General features: G+C 45.1%; 2 protein-coding genes and 1 pseudogene across 2 annotated transcripts in view; all 3 read left to right on the forward strand.

The window, feature by feature from the left end:
- The window catches only part of LOC144828362 (uncharacterized), a 310790-nt gene that overhangs the window by 90807 nt on the left and 198252 nt on the right, over positions 1–21731 (forward strand). The gene's annotated exons all lie outside the window — the stretch shown is intronic.
- Positions 1–21731, forward strand: part of LOC144828360 (uncharacterized) — a 219395-nt gene that overhangs the window by 90807 nt on the left and 106857 nt on the right. The gene's annotated exons all lie outside the window — the stretch shown is intronic.
- On the forward strand, positions 13471–16960 carry LOC144827882 (uncharacterized; annotated as a pseudogene).

Genomic DNA, 21731 nt, shown 5'->3' on the forward strand with positions numbered 1-21731 from the left:
AGAGTGAGTGTGCAGAGTAGTGAGTGCAGAGTGAGTGTGCAGAGTAGTGAGTAGTGAGTGCAGAGTAGTGAGTAGTGAGTGCAGAGTAGTGAGTGCAGAGTAGTGAGTGCAGAGTGAGTGTGCAGAGTAGTGAGTGCAGAGTGAGTGTGCAGAGTAGTGAGTAGTGAGTGCAGAGTAGTGAGTAGTGAGTGCAGAGTAGTGAGTGCAGAGTAGTGAGTGCAGAGTGAGTGTGCAGAGTAGTGAGTGCAGAGTGAGTGTGCAGAGTAGTGAGTAGTGAGTGCAGAGTGAGTGTGTAGAGTAGTGAGTGCAGAGTGAGAGTGCAGAGTAGTGAGTGCAGAGTGAGTGTGCAGAGTAGTGAGTGCAGAGTGAGTGTGCAGAGTAGTGAGTGCAGAGTAAGTGTGCAGAGTAGTGAGTAGTGAGTGCAGAGTAGTGAGTGCCGAGTGAGTGTGCAGAGTAGTGAGTGCAGAGTGAGTGTGCAGAGTAGTGAGTGCAGAGTGAGTGTGCAGAGTAGTGAGTGCCGAGTGAGTAGTGAGTGCAGAGTAGTGAGTGCAGAGTAGTGAGTGCAGAGTAGTGAGTGCAGAGTGAGTGTGCAGAGTAGTGAGTGCAGAGTGAGTGTGCAGAGTAGTGAGTAGTGAGTGCAGAGTAGTGAGTGTGTAGAGTAGTGAGTGCAGAGTGAGTGTGTAGAGTAGTGAGTGCAGAGTGAGTGTGCAGAGTAGTGAGTGCAGAGTGAGTGTGCAGAGTAGTGAGTGCAGAGTGAGTGTGCAGAGTAGTGAGTGCAGAGTGAGTGTGCAGAGTAGTGAGTAGTGAGTGCAGAGTAGTGAGTGCAGAGTAGTGAGTGCAGAGTGAGTGTGCAGAGTAGTGAGTGCAGAGTGAGTGTGCAGAGTAGTGAGTAGTGAGTGCAGAGTAGTGAGTAGTGAGTGCAGAGTAGTGAGTGCAGAGTAGTGAGTGCAGAGTGAGTGTGCAGAGTAGTGAGTGCAGAGTGAGTGTGCAGAGTAGTGAGTAGTGAGTGCAGAGTAGTGAGTGTGTAGAGTAGTGAGTGCAGAGTGAGTGTGTAGAGTAGTGAGTGCAGAGTGAGTGTGCAGAGTAGTGAGTGCAGAGTGAGTGTGCAGAGTAGTGAGTGCAGAGTGAGTGTGCAGAGTAGTGAGTGCAGAGTGAGTGTGCAGAGTAGTGAGTGCAGAGTGAGTGTGCAGAGTAGTGAGTAGTGAGTGCAGAGTAGTGAGTGCCGAGTGAGTGTGCAGAGTAGTGAGTTCAGAGTGAGTGTGCAGAGTAGTGAGTGCAGAGTGAGTGTGCAGAGTAGTGAGTCCCGAGTGAGTAGTGAGTGGTGAGTAGTGAGTGCAGAGTAGTGAGTGGCTGGCCCTGTTTCTAGCTCAAGCGGCACCGGTACCTGTAGTCTAAAGATAATACCTCTGCCTCAAGTGAAGTACTCTGGTACCCAAGGATGACTAGCAAACAATATTATTCACAACGTTGCTTACTATTCAGCAACATTTGACAGTTTGCAATCAATCTTTATAAAACAATTCAGAGTTTGATAACAAATTAATGCAACACATTGTAATATACAATGCCAATAGCTCAAACTTTAATGCTGCGAGACCTATTGCATTGTAAATGCTTGTTTTAAGAAAGCACATGTCACACAGTCTAAAAACCCTTCTCTTGTCTCAGATGAAAAACAGCTTTAACCTCTCCTGACCTCCAGCAAAACCCTGCGTTCTGTATCTAAATGCTCCACACTTCTAACTAATTCAAACACATTTTTTTTAACTATCATTCGTCTATAGGACTATTGGTAACTAAAAGACAAAACATTGGCAACATTAAAAAGTCACATACAAAATCTCATGGTACTTCTGTAACAATATCTGGGGTAGCATATATATATTTTTTGCAACAGTCAATTGTCATGGGCCAGGAATTCTCACATTTGCGAAAACATTTTATTTTTGTGATTGATGCCACCAAATCTGCTTCTGTGCTAGTTTTGCGCAGACTACCTTCCTGTCTATATGGGCCATTTAATAACTAAGGCTATCTCACATAAGCAGATCACATTTTCTCTCATGCTGTTCTGTCCAGTATCTTTTAGTGTGCAAAAGCACAGAGTCATGGGAATTTGTCCAGCATTTAATTCTAAAAGTGACTTATTTTTTCCCTGCGCTTCACTGTAGCTAAAAGGTGCAACTTGCTTTTGGGTAAAATCACAAAATACATTTTTAAACCTTTGAATTAACCAGTCAAAATTATTGTACACAGTGGGCCGTTGTTCACTCTCAAAATCATCTGGTTGCATTTGTCTTTTATAGCACAGTTTATCATGCACTGTCAGGTCTGATTTATCTCCACAACCGGTGATCGTTAATTCTAAAACACTGGTGTGCTTATCTTCTTGCACATTCCTTTCTGACTGAAAACCCTCCTCGGAAGAATTAATTAAAACAGCCTGTGTAACTTGCAACCTGACTGAATTTTCTGTAACATTTTTGACCTCTGAATCATACACATTTATTCCTGTTTGCAAATGCTCAAATGGTTGATGCATGTTAAACAACACATTTAAATGAACACTGCTATCTCTGTCTAAAATGACATTAATCTCCTGTTGAATAAAACCCTTCATTCCGTCCATCGCATCCCTCTGTCTGCCAGCTTGAATACACTTTTCCCCCGAGTCTGTAAACTCATAGGAATCCCAAATATTTTCATCCCACGTTTCACATAGCAATCGAACACATTTTAAATGCATTTTTACTGAACACTTGATAGGGATCCAGCCCGTTTCTGCCTAACATGGCAAGCTATTTACAAGCCCCTTTATACAGAACGCATTACACTCAACAGAGCACAAGTAGCTCTGCAAGCTATTTACAAGCCCTTTATACAAAACACATTTCACTCAACAGAGCACAAGTAGCTCAGCAAGCTATTTACAAGCCCTTTATACAAAACACATTTAAACACACAGCAATTCACACTCTCACTCAACAAAGCACAAGTAGCTCACTCATGAGCCAGTACTCCATATGGAGTCAATTCCCATCTGGGAATTTCCATTGACAATTTAGAGTCAACCTCTGTTTTCCTAGAAAACATAATCCACCTCTTCAATCCTTTAAAGTCACGATGCCAAGATGTAAGGCAATCCCCTTACACTCCACCCTTCGATCCTGTGAGGCAGACGCCAAGTTGTAATTACTTGGTTTTCCGTATATTTTGGTGCCTCTGTCAGTTACCAGGCCATTACTTATGACAGCCCTTCTCAGGACTCAAAAAAGCACCATACTTTTAGAATACCTACCTGAGAAAGGAATAACACTGATAGCTAGAAATACTACAAGCCTATAGCTATAGTTAGGAGGATATGTAGAGCAACACAACACACCCTCAGTGCGAAAAACACCTTCCGGTGAAACAACGCGCTACTGCACTACAACGCACCACTGTGCGGAAAAACACCTTCCGGTAAAACAATGCGCTACTGCACTACAACGCACCACTGTGCGAACTATACCTTCCGGTGAACAAAACAAACACATACCTCCTCCACTATGCTGGAATGAAATACTTAGAATTTAGACATTCCTGCTGGGAGCCGATTTCCCTTCCGTATCAACAACTACCCATTAGAGGGGAAACTTACCCATCCCTCTGTAAGCACGTGGTAAAAAAAGTGTCCCGACCTTCCCTCACAAGGAACACAAACAAATTATATGCTCTGGGGTTTCTTTATTACATAATGATAGGATGACAAAAGAAAGAAATAACTAAACATCACAGTAGACATTCTTCACAATAGCAATTACTGACATATACATATATGTAGAGCCTGAAAATAAAAAGAATAGTTAGACATATAACCGTTAATGGAACACCTCAACATGGTCTTACTCCTGTTGCATTCAGAAAAAAGTCTGTCTCTCTTCCTCTGGTTCAGTCAGGAATCTCTGCTCCACAGTCACGACTGCACGTCTGCACCGTGATGTATCACCAGACCGCCAAACCACCAGACTAACTCACACTCTCTCTGAGAGCTCTCCGATCCTTTCTCCAATATAAAATTCAATCTTCCTACTTTTCTTATCACATTCCTGTACCACCTCGTATCGAGAGCACAACAGCAGCTGGCCAGGTGTTTGCTATGACTCCGGCATGGAGTGAGCACATTCCTCTGATAAGAACCGGTCCTCTCTAGTTTAGCAAGAGAGAATAACAAATAGGAATTAAAACATAACCTCTCACCTAAAGAGGCTCAGAATATGGCAACAGCTTAGAATATGGAGTTGCTCAAGCATAGGTGTTAGAAATGGGGGTCTCTGGTTGGCGCAAGTATTCACTTGTGACAAGCAGGGACCCTCTCCTCTAAATCCGGGCGAAGGATGACCCCTTAGAATTACCCTTGCTCACCATCTAGGTGCGTGGCGTGAGCAGCCAAGGCTATTCTCCAGGCGTTTCTGAGTTAAGCATTTGTAATAACGCACACAGTAAATATACCAATCCCCCCACAAATGGACACCAGGCAGTAGTTATGCAAAAATACGTTCTCTTTATGTAAAAATATATATGCAGGCAAGTATTTATCACAATACCATTAATAACGTTTTTCTAAGCCACAAGGTTGTAAATAGGCCAGTGTTCTCTTTGCTTAAAGTTCAAATATTGCTTCTTAGTATCTCTTACTTCAAAAACGGTTCTATTAGTTCTTTTAGACTGTTCTTAGTCCCTGAGACCTCTTTAGGACTCCTTGGCCGCTTCTTAGCGCTTCTGTGCGCTTTCCCCGGTGAAAATAAGCGAGACCCTACCGCGACTTTTTCAGAGGTGGGGGCTCTCAGCTGCAGTGAGGAGCAGGGAGGCGATGAGAGGAGCCTCGAGGAACCCAGGGCCTAACCCAGGGCCTTTTCCAGAGGTGGGGGCTCTCGAGCCTCGAGGAACCCAGGGCCTAACCCAGGGCCTTCTCAGAGGTAGGCACGTACCTTTGTGATCAGAGTATGGGGAAGCAAAACGTTGCGGGCCCCGAGCCCGGTGAAGATCCTTGGGAGGAGGCGTCCGGACTTCGGGGGATCTGTTCTCTGGGTCTTTGGGGTCCAGTGGGGGCTTCAGGCGGGAGCGTGAGGGGCACACCAGCGAGCCTCCAAAGGCGAGGTGATACCGTGATTTCCCTCAGCGGGGGGAGAGCGGCTCGGCGGAGCGGGGCTCTCCCTCGGCGGGGACGGGGAAACACAGTTGGTCACGGCCTCGAGGAGGGGCTGGGGGGCACCAAGGTCACGGCAGCGAGCCTCCAAAGGCGAGGTGACACGACGATTTCCCACAGCGGGGGAAGGGCGGCTCGGCAGAGCGGGGCTCTTCCTCGGCGGAGATGGGGAAACACAGTTGGTCACGGCCTCGAGGAGGGGCTGGGGGGCACCAGGGTCACGGCTCCGGCGGGGGCAGAAATCCTCACAGATACCGGCAGACGGGCAGAGAGCAGGTTGAGCCAGATGATCCTGTGGCTCAGGTCAGGGGGCAAGCTCAGTCAAGCCTTTGGAGAAAGTTTCTAGCACAAGTTTACAAAGTCTTTTCAGCAAGTCTTTTCCTCTCCTTCCTCAGCAAGGCAAGCAGCAGGCGAGTCCTTCCAGCGTCTTCTTCTCCTTCTAGTTGGGCAGAGGTTCTTTGTGGGAAACAGGATTCTAATTTACAAGGAGCAGGGCTCCTACTTTTATACAGCATTTTCTTTGTTCTCACAGGCCAGGGGGGCCTCTGCATAACTTCATTCAGTCTCTGAGCACTTTGTTGGGTGTACTCTGGTGTCTTCTTTCAGTGCGAGGGACAGGCACATCAGACGCTCCACAGGAGGTGGAGCCAGCATTGTGTGGACAGGGGCAGCCAGGAGTACCTTGTTGACAGTGCTTCGCCTCTCCTGGGCCAGGTGTCGGGCTGAGTCATCAGTCGCTCCCCAGGGGGTGGAGCCAGCATTGTGGTGGCAGAGCACAGCCCTATTCAGAGTCCAGGGGCACTCCCACCTCCCACCAAGGAGTAATCCTGGCATTCACCACCTGTCATCCCCCAGCCCTGTCACTCACATATCCCAGACAGTCAGATACACATCCTAGCAGAGGCGGGCTGAAATGGTTAGGCAAGCAAATGCTAGATTTCTAAAAGTCCATCACCACCCCTTGTTGTAAATAATTTTGTCCACCCTAAGCGTGGAAGGGTATACTCAGATGTGAGTCCCTTGCTCATTGCACCATCAGGATTCAAGCAAGCCGGGCCGAAGACGCCTGAAATGGCAGAAACCGGTCCCCGGAAGCTTGTTTCCTTCCCAGTGTAAGAATTGGCTTTTGTAGTCTGGTCTGCCCTGTTCCCATCATGCACTGGGACAGGAACAGACTAATTTGCATACAGCCAGGTTCTGAAACTGGGATGGTGCAGTGAGCTAAAAAACGGTGTTGGATCTAGCCCTGATCTCTTGACTGGGTGAGAGTATTCTGCTTAATTCAGAGACTCTGTCCCTCACCACCCCTTGTTGTAAATATTTTTGTCCACCCTAAGCGTGGAAGGGTATACTCAGACATGAGTCCCTTGCTCATTGCACCATCAGGATTCAAGCAACCCGGGCCGAAGACGGCTGTAATGCCAGAAACCGGTCCCCGGAAGCCTGTTTCCTTCCCAGTGTAAGAATTGGCTTCAGTAGTTTGGTTTGCCCTGTTCCCATCATGCACTGGGACAGGAACAGACTAATTTGCGTACAGCCAGGTTCTGAAACTGGGATGGTGCAGTGAGCTAAAAAACGGTGTTGGATCTAGCCCTGATCTCTTGACTGGGTGAGAGTATTCTGCTTAATTCAGAGACTCTGTCCCTCACCCCCCCTTGTTGTAAATATTTTTGTCCACCCTAAGCGTGGAAGGGTATACTCAGACATGAGTCCCTTGCTCATTGCACCATCAGGATTCAAGCAAGCCGGGCCGAAGACGGCTGTAATGCCAGAAACCGGTCCCCGGAAGCTTGTTTCCTTCCCAGTGTAAGAATTGGCTTTTGTAGTTTGGTTTGCCCTGTTCCCATCATGCACTGGGACAGGAACAGACTAATTTGCATACAGCCAGGTTCTGAAACTGGGATGGTGCAATGAGCTAAAAAACGGTGTTGGATCTAGCCCTGATCTCTTGACTGGGTGAGAGTACTCTGCTTAATTCAGAGACTCTGTCCATCACCACCCCTTGTTGTAAATAAGATTTCTAAAAGTAGCATTTGCAAACACAGGATATTAAAATAAACTTTACTAAAAGAAGTATTTTATTATTCTGAGTTCAGGCATACTAAACTTTATTTTCTACCATGTTCCCTGAGCCTGCTGGGATTATAGGGCCAGATGTAGGTAAATCTATTTTACCGACTCATAAATACCGAATTTTACCGATTCGGTATTTATGAATCGGTAAAATAGGAGGGAGATGTAGGTAAATCCAGATGTGCATTTACCGAATCGGTAATATTCGGTATTTACCGATTTGGTAAATACCGACCGGTAATGCCCATTCATTCCAATGGGCTTTGAAGCCCATAGGAATGAATGGGCATTACCGATTCGGTATTTACCGAATCGGTAAATACCGAATTTCACAAGGGTGCAGGGGGTGTCACTTTGACACCCTCTAGCACCCCCAAAACAGGGTCGGTGCCATGTGGCAGGCATACATGCCCTAAGGGCAGGTCTGCCTGTCATATGGCACAGGTGTGCATGCACACATGTGCATGCACACCGGAATCGGTATTTTACCATCAAATTGAATTTGATGGTAAAATACCGATTCAGTAAGGCTTGTGGGACTCAGAAGAGTCCCACCTACATATCAAATTTACCGAATCAGTAAAAATACCGATTCGGTATTTTACAGAATCGGTAAATTTACCGATCGGTAAATTTACCGATTCTGTAAAATGACTGGCCCTACATCTCAAAATCCAATTACCGGTCGGTAACGGCCGAATTCGGCCGTTACCGACCGGTAATTGTCCACCTACATCTGGCCCATAGAGTGTAATAATTCCAGCAGCCCATCTTGGCCTAAGAGAACAGGTAGCCTTACAATAGTGAAAAACGAATTTGGCTGTAATTCACTATTAGGACATGCCACCTACATCAGAGCATGTCCTACCTTACACTTACAATGCACCCGGCGCTTGGGCCTACCATAGGGGTGACTAATATGAAGTTACGGGAAGGTTTAGGGGCTGGCAAGTGTGTGCACTTGCCCAGCCAGCGTAACAGTACCAGACTGCACGCAAGTTCTGCAGTGGCAGACCCTAGACACATTTTAAAAGGCTGCGTCTGTGGGTGGCGCAACCAGCGCTGCAGGCCCACTAGCAGTATTGGCATTTACAAGCCCTGGCACTCCTGGTGCACTTTACTGGGGACTGACAGTAACTCCAATGAACCAATCATGGAAATCTATCACAGTTACACTTTATATAGGGAGAGCATATGCACTTTAGCACTGGTCAGCAGTGGTAAAGCGCCCAGAGTCATTAAACCAACAAAAACAGGTCAGAGAGAATATTGGAGGAAGGCAAAAAGTTCAGGGATGACCCTGCCAAGAGGGCCAAGTCCAACAATAGGCCTCTACTCCTGCAAAGAGCCACAATTAGTATGCAAGAAGGCATAAGATCAATGCAAAGCCAATAGGCAAGCCCTGCCATTAAGTAAGAGGAAGTCAGAAGCAGAAAGAGACATAATCAAACCCTTCTTTGTAGCTTCAGGTCTACACATCACTATATCTGCATAAGATCATGCCAAAGCCAATAGGCAAGCCCTGCCATTAAGCAAGATGAAGTCAGAAACAGAAAGAGACATAATCAAACCCTTCTTTGTAGCTTCAGGTCTACACATCACTATGTCTACGTGATGATATGAATTGCACAGCAAGATAACATGAAAGCATGTCAAAGGCAATAGTCAGCACTGCCATAAAACAAGGTAAAGTCAGAAACCGGCCCAACTATCACTATATTAGGATAAAATATGCTGAAATGGTGGTGGGCAACGGTCATAACCGACTCAATCATTGAAAATACCTCGGTCACTACAACCGCCAACTCCTTAGGCTTTTCGGCTGCACGTACTCCTTCCACTTCCAACTTTTTTTCGTTCGAAGCTCCAGAAGAGGCATGCACACATGTTCCTTTCAGAATACACCTGCGCAGCAACAGTCCCAACGCATCCGCGGATGTGGGGCTCGCAGAGGCGGGTCGCGGGGCCAGCGTGTGTGTCAGTCCACCAACACCCCTGCTGCCAGTGCCTCCACACATTCCTAGTCCGGTGTTTCAGGCCCATCAAATGCCAGTGGGAGGCAGGATTTGTCATCCCCTCCCCCGCTGGTGCACCATTACATCAGACAGGTGGGCTTTGGAGATAGTTCGAAGGTCGAAGGGGCTACCCCTCCCCTTCAAGTCTACCCCCCCAGCCAATCAACCGCAGTTCCACCACATGTCGGGGGATCATTTGGCACTTCTCCAACAGGAAGTTGCAGCCCTCTTGGCCAAGGAGGCCATCGAGCGCGTTTCAATGCCAGAAGTAGGTCGTGGTTACTCCCACTACTTCTTGGTTCCAAAGAAGGACAAGGGTCTACGTCCCATCTTAGACCTTCGGAACGTCAATCGCTTCCTCCGAAAAGAGAAGTTCAAGATGCTCACTCTGGCTCAGGTCTAGTCTTCTCGCAACCCACAAGACTGGAAGGTGGCATTGGACCTGCAGGATGCTTATTTTCATATTCCCGTCCTGCTGGCCCATCAGCGTTACCTACGAATCACAGTGGGCCAGGAGCATTTTCAGTACACCGTGCTACCCTTTGGCCTTACCAGCGCCCCTCGGGTGTTCACGAAGGTGATGGCGGTGGTCGCAGCTCATCTCCACAGATCAGGGATTTTAGTGTTCCCCTAACTCGATGGCTGGTTGTTCAAGGTGGGCTCGCCTCAGACAGTCGTCTCCCACCTTCAGACTATGGATAACCTCTTGCATTTTGATTTTCCATCAACGTGCCAAAGTCGCACCTGATTCCCTCCCAGAAGCTCCTCTTCATCGGAGCAGTTCTGGACACGGCGCAGTTTAGGGTTTATCCTCCCGAACAGCGAGTCCAGGACATTCGGGCTATGATTCTAATCTTTCAGCCCTTGTCCTGGTTTCGGTCAGGAAGACCTTGAGGCTGCTGGGACTCATGGCCTCCTGCATCCTGCTGACCACCCATGCCAGGTGACATATGCGGGCTCTGCAGTGGGACCTAAAGTTCCAGTGGGTACAGCATCAGGGAAAACTGTCCGATTACGTCCAGATCTCTGAGGGCGCTGCACAACAATTGCAGTGGTGGCTCATGAATCAGCATTGGGTCAGTGGCAGATCACTCTCCCTTCCCCAACCGGAGCACACGGTGGTGACAGATGAGTCCCTCCAGTGTTGTGCGGCCACATGGGAGAGGCGGAGATCAGAGGCCTCTGGTCTCCGGCTGAGTCCCGGCTCCATATCAACCTTCAGGAGCTTCGGGCGATACTTCTTGCACTGAAGGCATTCCTCCCCTCTTTCAGGGGGAAGGTGGTGCAGGTGTTCACGGACAACCCCACCGCCATGTAGTATTGCAACAAACAGGGCAGGGTGGGGTCATGGACCCTATATCAGGAGGCTCTGCGCCTCTGGACATGGCTGGAACGCCATGGCATTTCCTTGATGGTTCAACACCTGGCAGGTTCTTTGAACACCAGGGCGGACAAACTCAGCCGCCGGTGCCTGATGGATCACGAATGGCGTCTTCACTCGGAGGTGGCGCATGGTCTCTTTCAACAGTGGGGAGAGCCTTGGTTAGATCTATTCGCCACCGAAGAGAACGCGCAATGTCATCCGTTCTGCATGTTGGAATGTCCAAGGCAGCACTCGCTCGGCGACGCTTTTCGTCGCGAGTGGAGTTGCGGTCTGTTGTATGCCTTTATGCCTATACCACTTCTGCCCAGAGTTCTGAAGAAGAGACGTGACCGGGCCCAAGTACTCCTTGTGGCTCTGGACTGGGCTTGAAGAGTTTGGTATCCCGAGCTACTCAGTAAGAGCCTGGAACCCCCGATCCGACTGCCTCTGTGGGAGGATATTCCGTCGCAGCAGCAGAGGTTGGTTCTCAACCTGAACCTGCCCAGCCTCCACCTACATGCGTGGAGATTGAATGGCGACAGTTTTATCCATTTGACTTTACTCCCGAAGTCTGTTATGTCATTCTGGCAGCCAGTCGTCCCTCCACTAAATCGGTATACCCCTGCAGGTGGAACAAATTTGTGGCATGGTGCACAGCCAAGACTGTGGATCCCCTTTCTGTCCCTCTTTCTGAGGTCCTTTTGTTCCTTCTTTCTCTGGCCCGGCAGGCCTCTGCTCTGGGCACTATCAAGGGCTACCTTTCGGCCATTTCAGCCTTTCTGAGGGTCCTAGATCAGCCTTCTCTTTTCAAGTCCTCTGTTGTACACAGAATCTTAAGACATTACGCATATGTTCCTTCCTGTTCCTTTCATAATGCCTCAGTGGGACTTGAATCTTGTTTTGACTTGCCTCACGTGCGCTCCCTTTGAGCCACTTCACAATTGTCCCTTACGTTTACTGACTTTGAAAACTGCCTTCCTGGTGGCTATCACCTCGGCCAGGAGAGTGAGTGAGCTTCAGGCTCTTTCTTGTAAGCCTCCTTTTCTGTCGGTTCATCCGTACAAGGCTGTGCTTTGCACTCATCCTTCCTTCTTCCCAAAGGTTCTCACTGCTTTCCATATTGGGCAGACTATCACTTTGTGCACTTTCTTTCCACCTCCGCATCCTTCCAGAGAGGAAGAGAGGCTCCACCGTCTGGACACAAAATGTGCGCTCTCCTTTTACCTGACTCGCACACAAGCATTCCGGGTGGATGACCAGCTCTTTGTTGGCTATGCAGGCGCCAAGAAAGGCCGGGCTGTTCACAAAAGGACTATCTCCCTTTGGGTCGTCTTGTGTATCAAGGCCTGTTATTCTATGGCTAAAAACATCCAGTGGGGCTGCGCACCAATTCTACCAGGGCAACAGCAGTGACTACGGCATTGGGATGTGGTGTCCCCCTGCAGGACATCTGTCAGGCTGCCACGTGGGCTTCACTGCACACCTTTACAAAGCATTACTGCTTTGACAGTCATGTCTGGAGGGACCGTTTCTTTGACCGTTCTGTTCTCCGTGACTTTCTGGTGTAATCTTATTTGCAGACCCACCACTGGGGTTGGTATTGCTGGGGTATCTATTCTAAGGTAAGGAATCTATCACTAACGTGTCTCTTTCAGATGCACAAGTTACTACTTGTGTAACGATATATCTGTAAGAGACATTAGTTAGTGATAGATTCCTTACCGCCCCACCCATCCTCCCTGTTCTGCGAACTAATTACTGGGGTTAAGGTCATCCTTTCGGGCCCTAGTTTCTATGCACCAGTGGTCAGTAACTTACATGGCTCTGCGTTCCTGTCATGGAAAGTTGTGTACAGAACTGACATCAGCGCACGAGGACGTGTCTAAGTAGCTCCAGTGACGTTATATTGGCGAATACAATGCCAACGACTCACGCGGAGCCGTACGACTACGCCTATCGACGCGCATGGGTACTACTGACGAAAGTTTTCCGGATCCAGTCTGATGCCTGGGGATATTCTATGGTAAGGAATCTATCACTAACTAATGTCTCTTACAGATATATCGTTACACAAGTAGTAACTTGTGTGTTAAGGGGCAAATATTTTTTATAAACTGAACAGACTGATCAGTTCTGATCTGAATGGTGGAGGCACCAACTGGATCGACTAGTTCACCAGTTTCAATCAGAAAAGTGTACTTTACATTTATCCTCAAACTGTTACATTAAACCTAAAAATCTTAAGTGTAGCCCCTGATGCTTTTCTCCTCCCTTCATCTCTGCCTTTCCCCTTCAAAATCATTCCTTCCGCGTCCAGTTTCTTTGTCCTTTATAGTCCCTTTTTATAGTCCCTTTTATAGCCCTACCCTTTTTAATGTCTACGTATCAACATAGGCGAACAATGGGGAGTCGGTATCTGCTCTTCTGCAGACGATACACAACTGTTGATTGCTCTTGATGGGCTCAAAGATACGAGGATTAGACCAACCAACTGCCTCTCGGAAATGGTGGCTTGGATGTCCGATCGCGGTCTGAAATTGAATGCAGACAAATCTGATAGTCTACTCTTTGGAGGAGCACAGTCAGTCTGGAATACAACCTGGATGTCCTAGTCACTGGGCAATGCACACACACCTAAACAGGCTGCAAAAAAGTAGCCATTCTTGTTGATAACACACTAAACATGCAGGTCAATGTCTGTGCACTTTGTGAGAAAAGCATTGCAACACAAAAATTGCTGAAAAAAATGGATCCCTCTAGAGTGTAGGAATACCATCGTCCAAGCCCTGCTCATTAGAAAATTTGACTATGGGAATGCACTCTTCGTGGGTATGGCGGACTACCTCTTCACTCGACTGCAGATGGTCCAGATTGCGGCAGCCAAACTGGTATGCAACAAAAGCAGGTACAGTTCAGCGTCAGAATGCATGAAAACGCACCACTGGCTCCCTGTACGACAAAGGGCAACATTTAAACTATTAGGCCATGCGTACAAAGTCCTACACCAGTTGAGCCCTAGAATTCTTCATGATAGTCGTCTTTTATGCACCCACACGGAACTTGAGGTCATGCCACTAGGCAGTGGCAAAAACTAAGCACATCAAGAAGAGCAGGGCTGGAGGTCGCTCCTTTCCACATCTCGCAGCGACTCACTGGAATGAATTACCTCTAGAACTTAGGCTTATCAATGACTACGTAATATTCAGGAAAAAATTAAAAATACATGTTTCCCAAGAACTGTGTAGTAACCTAGAAACCCTCTGTCAGAACTCTACCCTCACTTATAATGTGCCGTCCTTAGCGCCGTGATATCCATACGGATGAATGATGTGCTGTATAAATAAAATAGTCCCTTTGATTTCATTCCCATCCTCACAGAGATTTGTTTTTCATTCACAGCATCAAAGAACCTGATGAAGAGACCTGCAGCACCACAGCACCAGATAATCAACTGTATCAGTGTGTAGAGTCTGAAAAAAACCTCATTGGAGGATGGACCTGGATACACACCCTACAATATATATGTTCAGGGGAAAAAAAACAGACCTAGTTTGTGAAAAATCTCATACAGCGCTCATCTTTATGGACAGTTTTAAAAGACGCACACCAGAGATCATCTCTTTGAGTGTACCGAGTATAAAAACCTTTGGTTTACTTAGAACTCCCACAATTGTAATTATAATCCAAAATTAGAGCAATTAATCTAAATATCCCGAGGATAGGTCATACCAGTGTAAGGAGTGTGATAAAAGCCTGACCCTAGAACATTTCTGTTGAAATATCATAGAATGCTTACTGGGGAGAAAATCTAGTGGTATATGGAATGTGGATAAACTTGCACTGAGGTTTCTTTGCTGTACAGCCATCAAATAGTTCATTCTGAGGATAGGGCGTCCCAGTTTACCGAATGTGGGAAAAGCTCCACTGAGCCAAAGAAGAGAATGGCACACTGATAAAGCAACTGATAATCCATGCTGGTGAGAAGCACTTCCACTGTAATGAATGTGAGAAATATTTCGCTGAGAAGAAATCACTGTTGTCATATAGTCCACACTGGTTAGAAACTATGCGACTGTACAGAAAGTGCAAAAAGATTCAATAGTGAAGCATAAGATAAAGCATGCTGGTGAGGGACCCTATCAGTGTACCGAATGTGAGAACATCTTCACTTGGAATAGCATAGATCAGATTCATCAGAGTACCTATACTTGTTAGAAACCCTGTCACTGTACAAAATTTAGGAAATGATTCAGTGAGAACAGCACACTGATGATGCATCAGACAAGCTATTCCGCCGATAAACCCTATCAGTATATAGAATGTAGGCAAAGCTTCATTAAAACAAACAGTTTTTTGAAACACCAGATAGTACATACTGGAGAGAAACCCTTCCACTGCACAGAATGTAGAAAAAGGTTTACTCTGAAGGTGACGCTGTTGAGGCATCAGAGAATCCACACTGGTGACAACCTCCATCAGTGTACAGAATGTGAGAAAAGCTTTACTCAAAAGAGTACACTGTTGAGTCACCAGAGAATCCATATTGGTGAGAAACCCTATCATTGCACAGAATGCAGGATAAGCTTTACTGTGAAAAGCCATTTGTTGAAACATCACAGAGTCCACACTGGTGAGAACCCCTATTATTGCACAGAATGTGGGAAATGCTTTACTGTGAAAAGCAATTTGTTAACACATCAGAGAATCAACACAGGTGAGAAACCCTATCATTGCACAGAATGCAGGAAAAGCTTTACTGTGAAAAGCCATTTGTTGAAACATCACAGAATCCACACTGGTGAGAAACCCTATTATTGCACAGAATGTGGGAAACGCTTTACTATGAAAAGCAATTTGTTAATACATCAGAGAATCCACACTGGTGAGAAACCCTATCAGTGTACAGAATGCGAGAAAAGCTTTACTCAGAAGTGTACACTGTTGAAGCATCAGAGAATCCATACTGGTGAAAACCCCTATCAGTGTACAGAATGTGGGAAAAGCTTTACTATGAAAAGCAATTTGTTGAAGCATCAGAGAATCCACACTGGTGAGAAACCCTATCAGTGTACAGAATGCTGGAAAAGCTTTACTGAGAAGGGTACCCTGTTGAACCATCAGAGAATCCATACTGGTGAGAAACCCTATAAGTGTACAAAATGCTGGAAAAACTTTACTGTGAAGGGTACGCTGTTGAGCCATCAGAGAATCCATTCTGGTGAGAAACCCTATGAGTGTACATAATGCTTGAAAACCTTTACTGGGAAAGGTAGGCTGTTGAACCATCATAGAATCCATACTGGTGAGAAACCCTATCAATGCACAGAATGCGGGAAGAGCTTTACTGTGACAAGCAATTTGTTGAAGCATCAAATATTCCACACTAGTGAGAAACCCTATCGCTGTACAGAATGCAGGAAACGCATTACTGTAAAAAGCAATTTGTTGAAGCATCAGGGAATCTACACTGGTGAGAAACCATATCAGTGTACAGATGCGGGAAAAGCATTACTGTAAAAAGAAATTTGTTGAAGCATCAGGGAATCTACACTGGTGAGAAACCATATCAGTGTACAGAAGGCGGGAAAAGCTTTAGTGACACAGGTATGCTGTTGAACCATCGGAGAATCCATACTGGTGAGAAACCATATAATTGTACAGAAGGCGGGAAAAGTTTTTTTTTTTTTGCAGAGTTTTATATAGCGCGAACTAGACCCGAACCGAATCAGGTATCAGAGTGCTTTACATATTACCAGTTTCGTTACATGAGGACACACATTCATTTTAGGCACGGGGAGATTAAGTGATTTGCCCAGAATCACAGGAGGTTTTGGCGTCGTTAACGAGACTCGAACCCAGATCCCCAGGTCCGAGGTCGAGCGCCCTAGCCGTTAGGCCAACTCCTCTCCCCAAAGCTTTACTGTGAATGATTCACAGTTCACCCATCAGAGAATCCATACAAGTGAGAAACCCGGTCAGTGTACAGAATGCATGAGAAACTTTACTGAGAAGGGTACCCTGCTGAGCCATCAGAGAATCCATTCTGGTGAGAAACTCCATCAGTGTGCAGATTGCAGGAAAAGCTTTACTGTGAAAAGTACTTTGTTGAAACATAAGAGAATCCACATTGATGAAAAACCCTATCAGTGTACAGAATGCGGGAAAAGCTTTACTGTAAAGGGTAAGCTGTTAAACCCTCAGAGAATCCATACGGATGGGAAACTGCATTGGTGTACTGAATGTATGAGAGGCTTTACTAAGAAGAAAGCTATCTTAAGACATCAAATTACCCATACTGGTGAGAAACCTTTTCATTGGTAACAATTTAGGAAAAACTTCACACAGATACCCTTAATAAAAGCAATTCATTGTGGCTAACATGAGAAAAGCTTCACAAGAATGCAGCTATTGTAAAATAATATGAGAATCCGTTCATTGTAGAAAACCCATAGCTTAGAATGTGGAAGCAAGGTGACTTGAAATATATCAGCATTTGGGAGATAGAATCCAGAAGACCAATTCAAAATACAAGTCCTCTCTTTTACCTTACTTATCCTATTATTTTTACAATTTCTTCATATTATAAACATTGCCGTCTTGCCCTGCACAAGGGTATGGGTCTAGTAAATATAAATGTGTGCGGAATTGTTGAAAGTATGAAGGTAAAGATCATCATTGTTATGGTGTCCTATCAAGAGTTTTTTTAAAGTCTGTATTACCCCATTCACTCACTTTCTAAGACTCCCTCGCCATGACAGCTGTGTGTTCTTTTTTAAAATACTACTTGTTTCATAAATTTATGTGCAGACATGTAGACACACCGTTGAAAATAAATGTGCAAGAACACGTTATTTGCAACAACAAAGTAAAAATCAAACATTTCTTACTATGACAAAATTTCATGTTATAGCCTCAATGCAATGTTACATTCTCATTAGAAAACATCATGGCATGTGAAGATCAGTAACATGAAATGTGCTGCTTATTATCATTGGTTTTCTTTTAAGACTTATTTTATTTCAGGAGTAGATGAAATGCTATACTGTTTGGTTACTTGTTGTAAAAGAACAAAAGCAACGTTTAATTCTGTTGTTAACTGTGAAACACTCTTTTGGCAGGCTCCCTGTATACTTTTTGCCGTACTGTTGCTGGAGTTAGTGTTGTGTAATTACTCTGTAGTGCCTGTGGACCCTGCATTCCAGGCCTCTGTGCATGTACTCTGACCCTTAAAAGGGTAAGTTTAATTGGCTTATCTCCAATTGGCATAGGTTTACTACTACGTTGATCTCTATTGTATGACACCTGATGTACCCGGGGTCTATCCATGAAGTGTTCCTCATGGACTGCAATACTTATTTTGCCACCACGAGTGTGACAATGTGTAACATCTCTCCCACACTGCCATTGCAGGCTGGCAGAGTAGCATTAAAACTGCTAATTCGACTGCCATTTCAACCTGTGGCATAGCCAAAACCTTCCTTTTAAATATTTGTAAATCACACCTAAGGTAGGCCTAACGAGCCTCAAAGACGGGGTGCATTATATTAAAGAGGAGGATATCAGTTATGTTTTACATGTCCTGAAAGCAAAACCCCTGCATTGTTGTTTTCACTGTATTAAGACTGGTACCCCCATTGGTTAGTGTGAAGTTACATACTGACAACTAAAGTTGAAGCTTTAAGGTATCAAAAGAATCTGCATTAAATCTAACTTGATGCCCAAGTTGAGTTTAATTTAACAATTTTATAAATGGCAATTTTTGAAAATTGTCAATCTGTTGCCTAAACCTTTCCAGTAACCGTCTTTGGTTGCACACAACTGCTGTCCTCGAGATAGCCTGCTGACCTCCTAGGGAGAGGTGAGAACAACTCTCAGGAAGGGGACCTAAGTACCTGCCCAGGAGAAGAGGTGTGGTCTTCTAGCAGGAAGGCCAGAGGTGGTGGTCGTGGGTTTCTTGCATGGCCCATTGGTGCTTTTCCTATTTTAGCCTAACTGTGCAAGTTTTAGGCCGCTTTTTTTTGCACATGTTACTACATAACACGCTTGCCTTTGTGCCACGTTGTATTTTCACACAGAACCTGCACATGTTTTTGTATTTTATTCTTTTCCTGGGATTTAGTCTGAACCCACTAGACAAGGTCAAACAGCAGTGCCCCTTATTCTTTCTGGTCAGTCACTAGCACATAGACCTAGCAAGAGAATGCAACTGATGTTTGTGAGAACACATATCTTGTCGTAGAACTGAGGACATGGGTTCTGAAAAAACACACTGAGTGAAGGTCCTGAAGCAAGAATAGTGTGCCAGCTGAGATGTAGAACATGTTATGTTATTATGACTTGTATAGTGCACATATACCCTTAGGTGTCTTGGTGCTTCCGGTTCTCCATACTGTTTTTCAGACCACTATTCCTAAAAGAGCCATGTCTTTAGTTGTTTTCTGAACTCAAGAAGAGAGGGAATCTTCCTAAGATGTAATAGAAGGGAGTTCCATTCCTTTATGCTATTGTAGCTAAAACTCCTCGCATCCCAGTTTGTTTTTTTGATTCTGACAGTGGGCATCAGATTGGTATTGGCCGATTGTAGAGGCCTGTTGGGTGAATACCATCTGAAAAGGTCCCATAAAAATGTCAGACCTTCTCTAAGGAGTGCCTTGTGAGCGATACAGAGTGCCTTGAATTTTACCGGCTGACCGACTGGCAGCCAGTGCAGGTCCTGAATCCCTGTTCTAACAGACTGATGTTTGGGGATATCCAGTATGAGTCTCGCAGCGGCATTTTGTGAGTGGATTGGATATTGATGTATAGGCCATTACAGTAGTCAAGTTTTGATAGGACTAGAGAGGTCCCAACCGTCTTTCTGGATTTTTTGGGAATGAAAGGGAGTTTTTTTCTTAAGGTTTTAATCATAAAGTATGCGGAAGACACCACCTTGGATACTTGGGGCTTCACGATCAATTTGCCATCTATAACAACGGCATGGTTCTTGGATTTGACTACAGGTGTAGGAGGGGGGCCGAGATTGTCTGCCCACCATGCTGGGGACCAAGGTGGAAATAGATTACCAAACATGATCACTTCCGTTGTGCTTGAATTCAATTTCACACGCTGTTCTTGATCCTTCACGAAACGCCATCGCTTGATTGAGATAGTGCAAATAAATACAGCACTCTTCAATTTTTCTGATCTGAACACAGACAGATCCGGGATGAAGAAATAATTCATTCCCCCATAAGACAGCCTATGCTCCTGCAGCAACACCCATAGATTTTACATATGGTAACAGGCAGCCATCCACTTTTACAAAAAGACTCTTTTTGTGAGCAACATTTGCTTTCGTCCTGAAGATGGTCTGAAGACATCCGCCGAACAGACCGAAACGTCGACATTTTCTTCTATTCCTATGATAATTTGTCATTTTGAAGCGACACATATTCTCATTTGGAGATTTGTTGCTTATAATTTGTTTGGAATAGTTGTACAGTCATGTATTGTTAGGACAATTTGATTTTTGCTTCTTTCCATGACTTCACGCTGAATGTTTTTATGTACTCCTTTATTTCAAGCTAAAATATATAAAACAAGATATATTTTTCAAACTTCTAGGTTCTCCTGTGTGTTTTCTCTACTAAGATTTGTTCTTTGTATTTCTTGTTGTCTATTGACACTTTGGCGTCTGTTCCACTAGGACTGACTCCTTGACTCAGCTCTAAATAACTGGATATTAGTTTACATAAAATAATCCCTTGTAGGCTCCTTTTACCATTAATACCGTTGCCCAAGCATCCAAGGGTACATTGGGTTTCCCACACTATTACTGAATTCAATTTCAGGCAATGATTGCTCATCCAGTTACTTAACTTGCTCATACAATCGTGAAGTTTTAGGGAATTATTGATATCCTTATCCACTGTCGAGATTACCAACTGGGTATCGTTGGCGTAGGAGGTAGGAATCAAATTAAAACTTGTGATCAGTGGTGCCAGTTCAGCCACATAAATGTTGAAGAGTGTAGGACTCAACGAGTAGCCCTGAGGGACCCAGCACAGCAGTATAAAAGGTGCCGACTTGAAATTGCCTAGGTGGACTATTTGAGTTCTTTCTGATAATAATGATGTCAGTAGGGAGAGGGCTTCTCCTCCTATCCCTATTTTTTTAAGTGATGGACCAGAAGGGCGTGATCTACAGTGTCAAATGCTGCGGATAGGTCGAACAGTATAAGAACTGCTGACCCACCGCCATCTAGAGAGGACCGAATTTCTTCCGTGGTTCTTATCAGAGCTGTTTCAGTGCTGTGATTAGTTCTGAAAACAAACTGGCTATGATCTTAAACCTGACTGTCCGCGATGAAGGTAGGAAGTTCTGCATTTATAGTTTTCGCTATTATCTTTGCAGGCAAAGGAATTCTTGCGATAGGCCGATAGTTGGCTGGGTCGGTCGAGTTCAAATTAGTTGTTTTTAAAAGAGCAAAGATACAAGCTTGTTTCCATACAGTGGGAAAGGATCCTTGTGACATCATCTGGTTGAACAGCTTGGACATATAAGGTCCCATGAATTGGTCGATGGTATGTAATATTCTAGGGGAGCAAGGATCTTCTGGTGATCCTGATTTGGCCATAAGAATGAGTTTAGCTATTTGAGTTGAAGATGTAGGAGTAACATTAAGAAAAGACGTTTTGGCAATGTCTTCTTGCTCTATAGAATTAATGTGTGGCTTAGAGTGGGCAAACTGGTCAAAGATTTGATCCACCTTAGATTTGAATGTGTGAGCAAGTGCATCACAAAACTCTTGACTATGATTGACAGAGTTCTCTTTCGTGCCCAAGGTGAGATATTTTGCAGTCTGAAAGAATTCTTTACTGGAATTACCCGCTTTTTCTATTTGTGATGTGTAAAAGTGGCTTTTCTTGGAAATCAACTTTCGTATAAAGTCTGAGAGCATAGCTTTGTATTTGTCTTTTACCGGTGCTTTGTAATGTTTCTTGCCTTCTACAAGCCTGTTTGTTTAATCTCAGGGCTTCCAAAAACCATGGGGCTGAAGTGTTTTTCTATTTTTATTAATCATTGTAATAGGAGCAAGTTTCAAACAGTTATA

Source organism: Lissotriton helveticus, chromosome 4_1, assembly GCF_964261635.1.
Source record: "Lissotriton helveticus chromosome 4_1, aLisHel1.1, whole genome shotgun sequence".
NCBI lineage: Eukaryota > Metazoa > Chordata > Amphibia > Caudata > Salamandridae > Lissotriton > Lissotriton helveticus.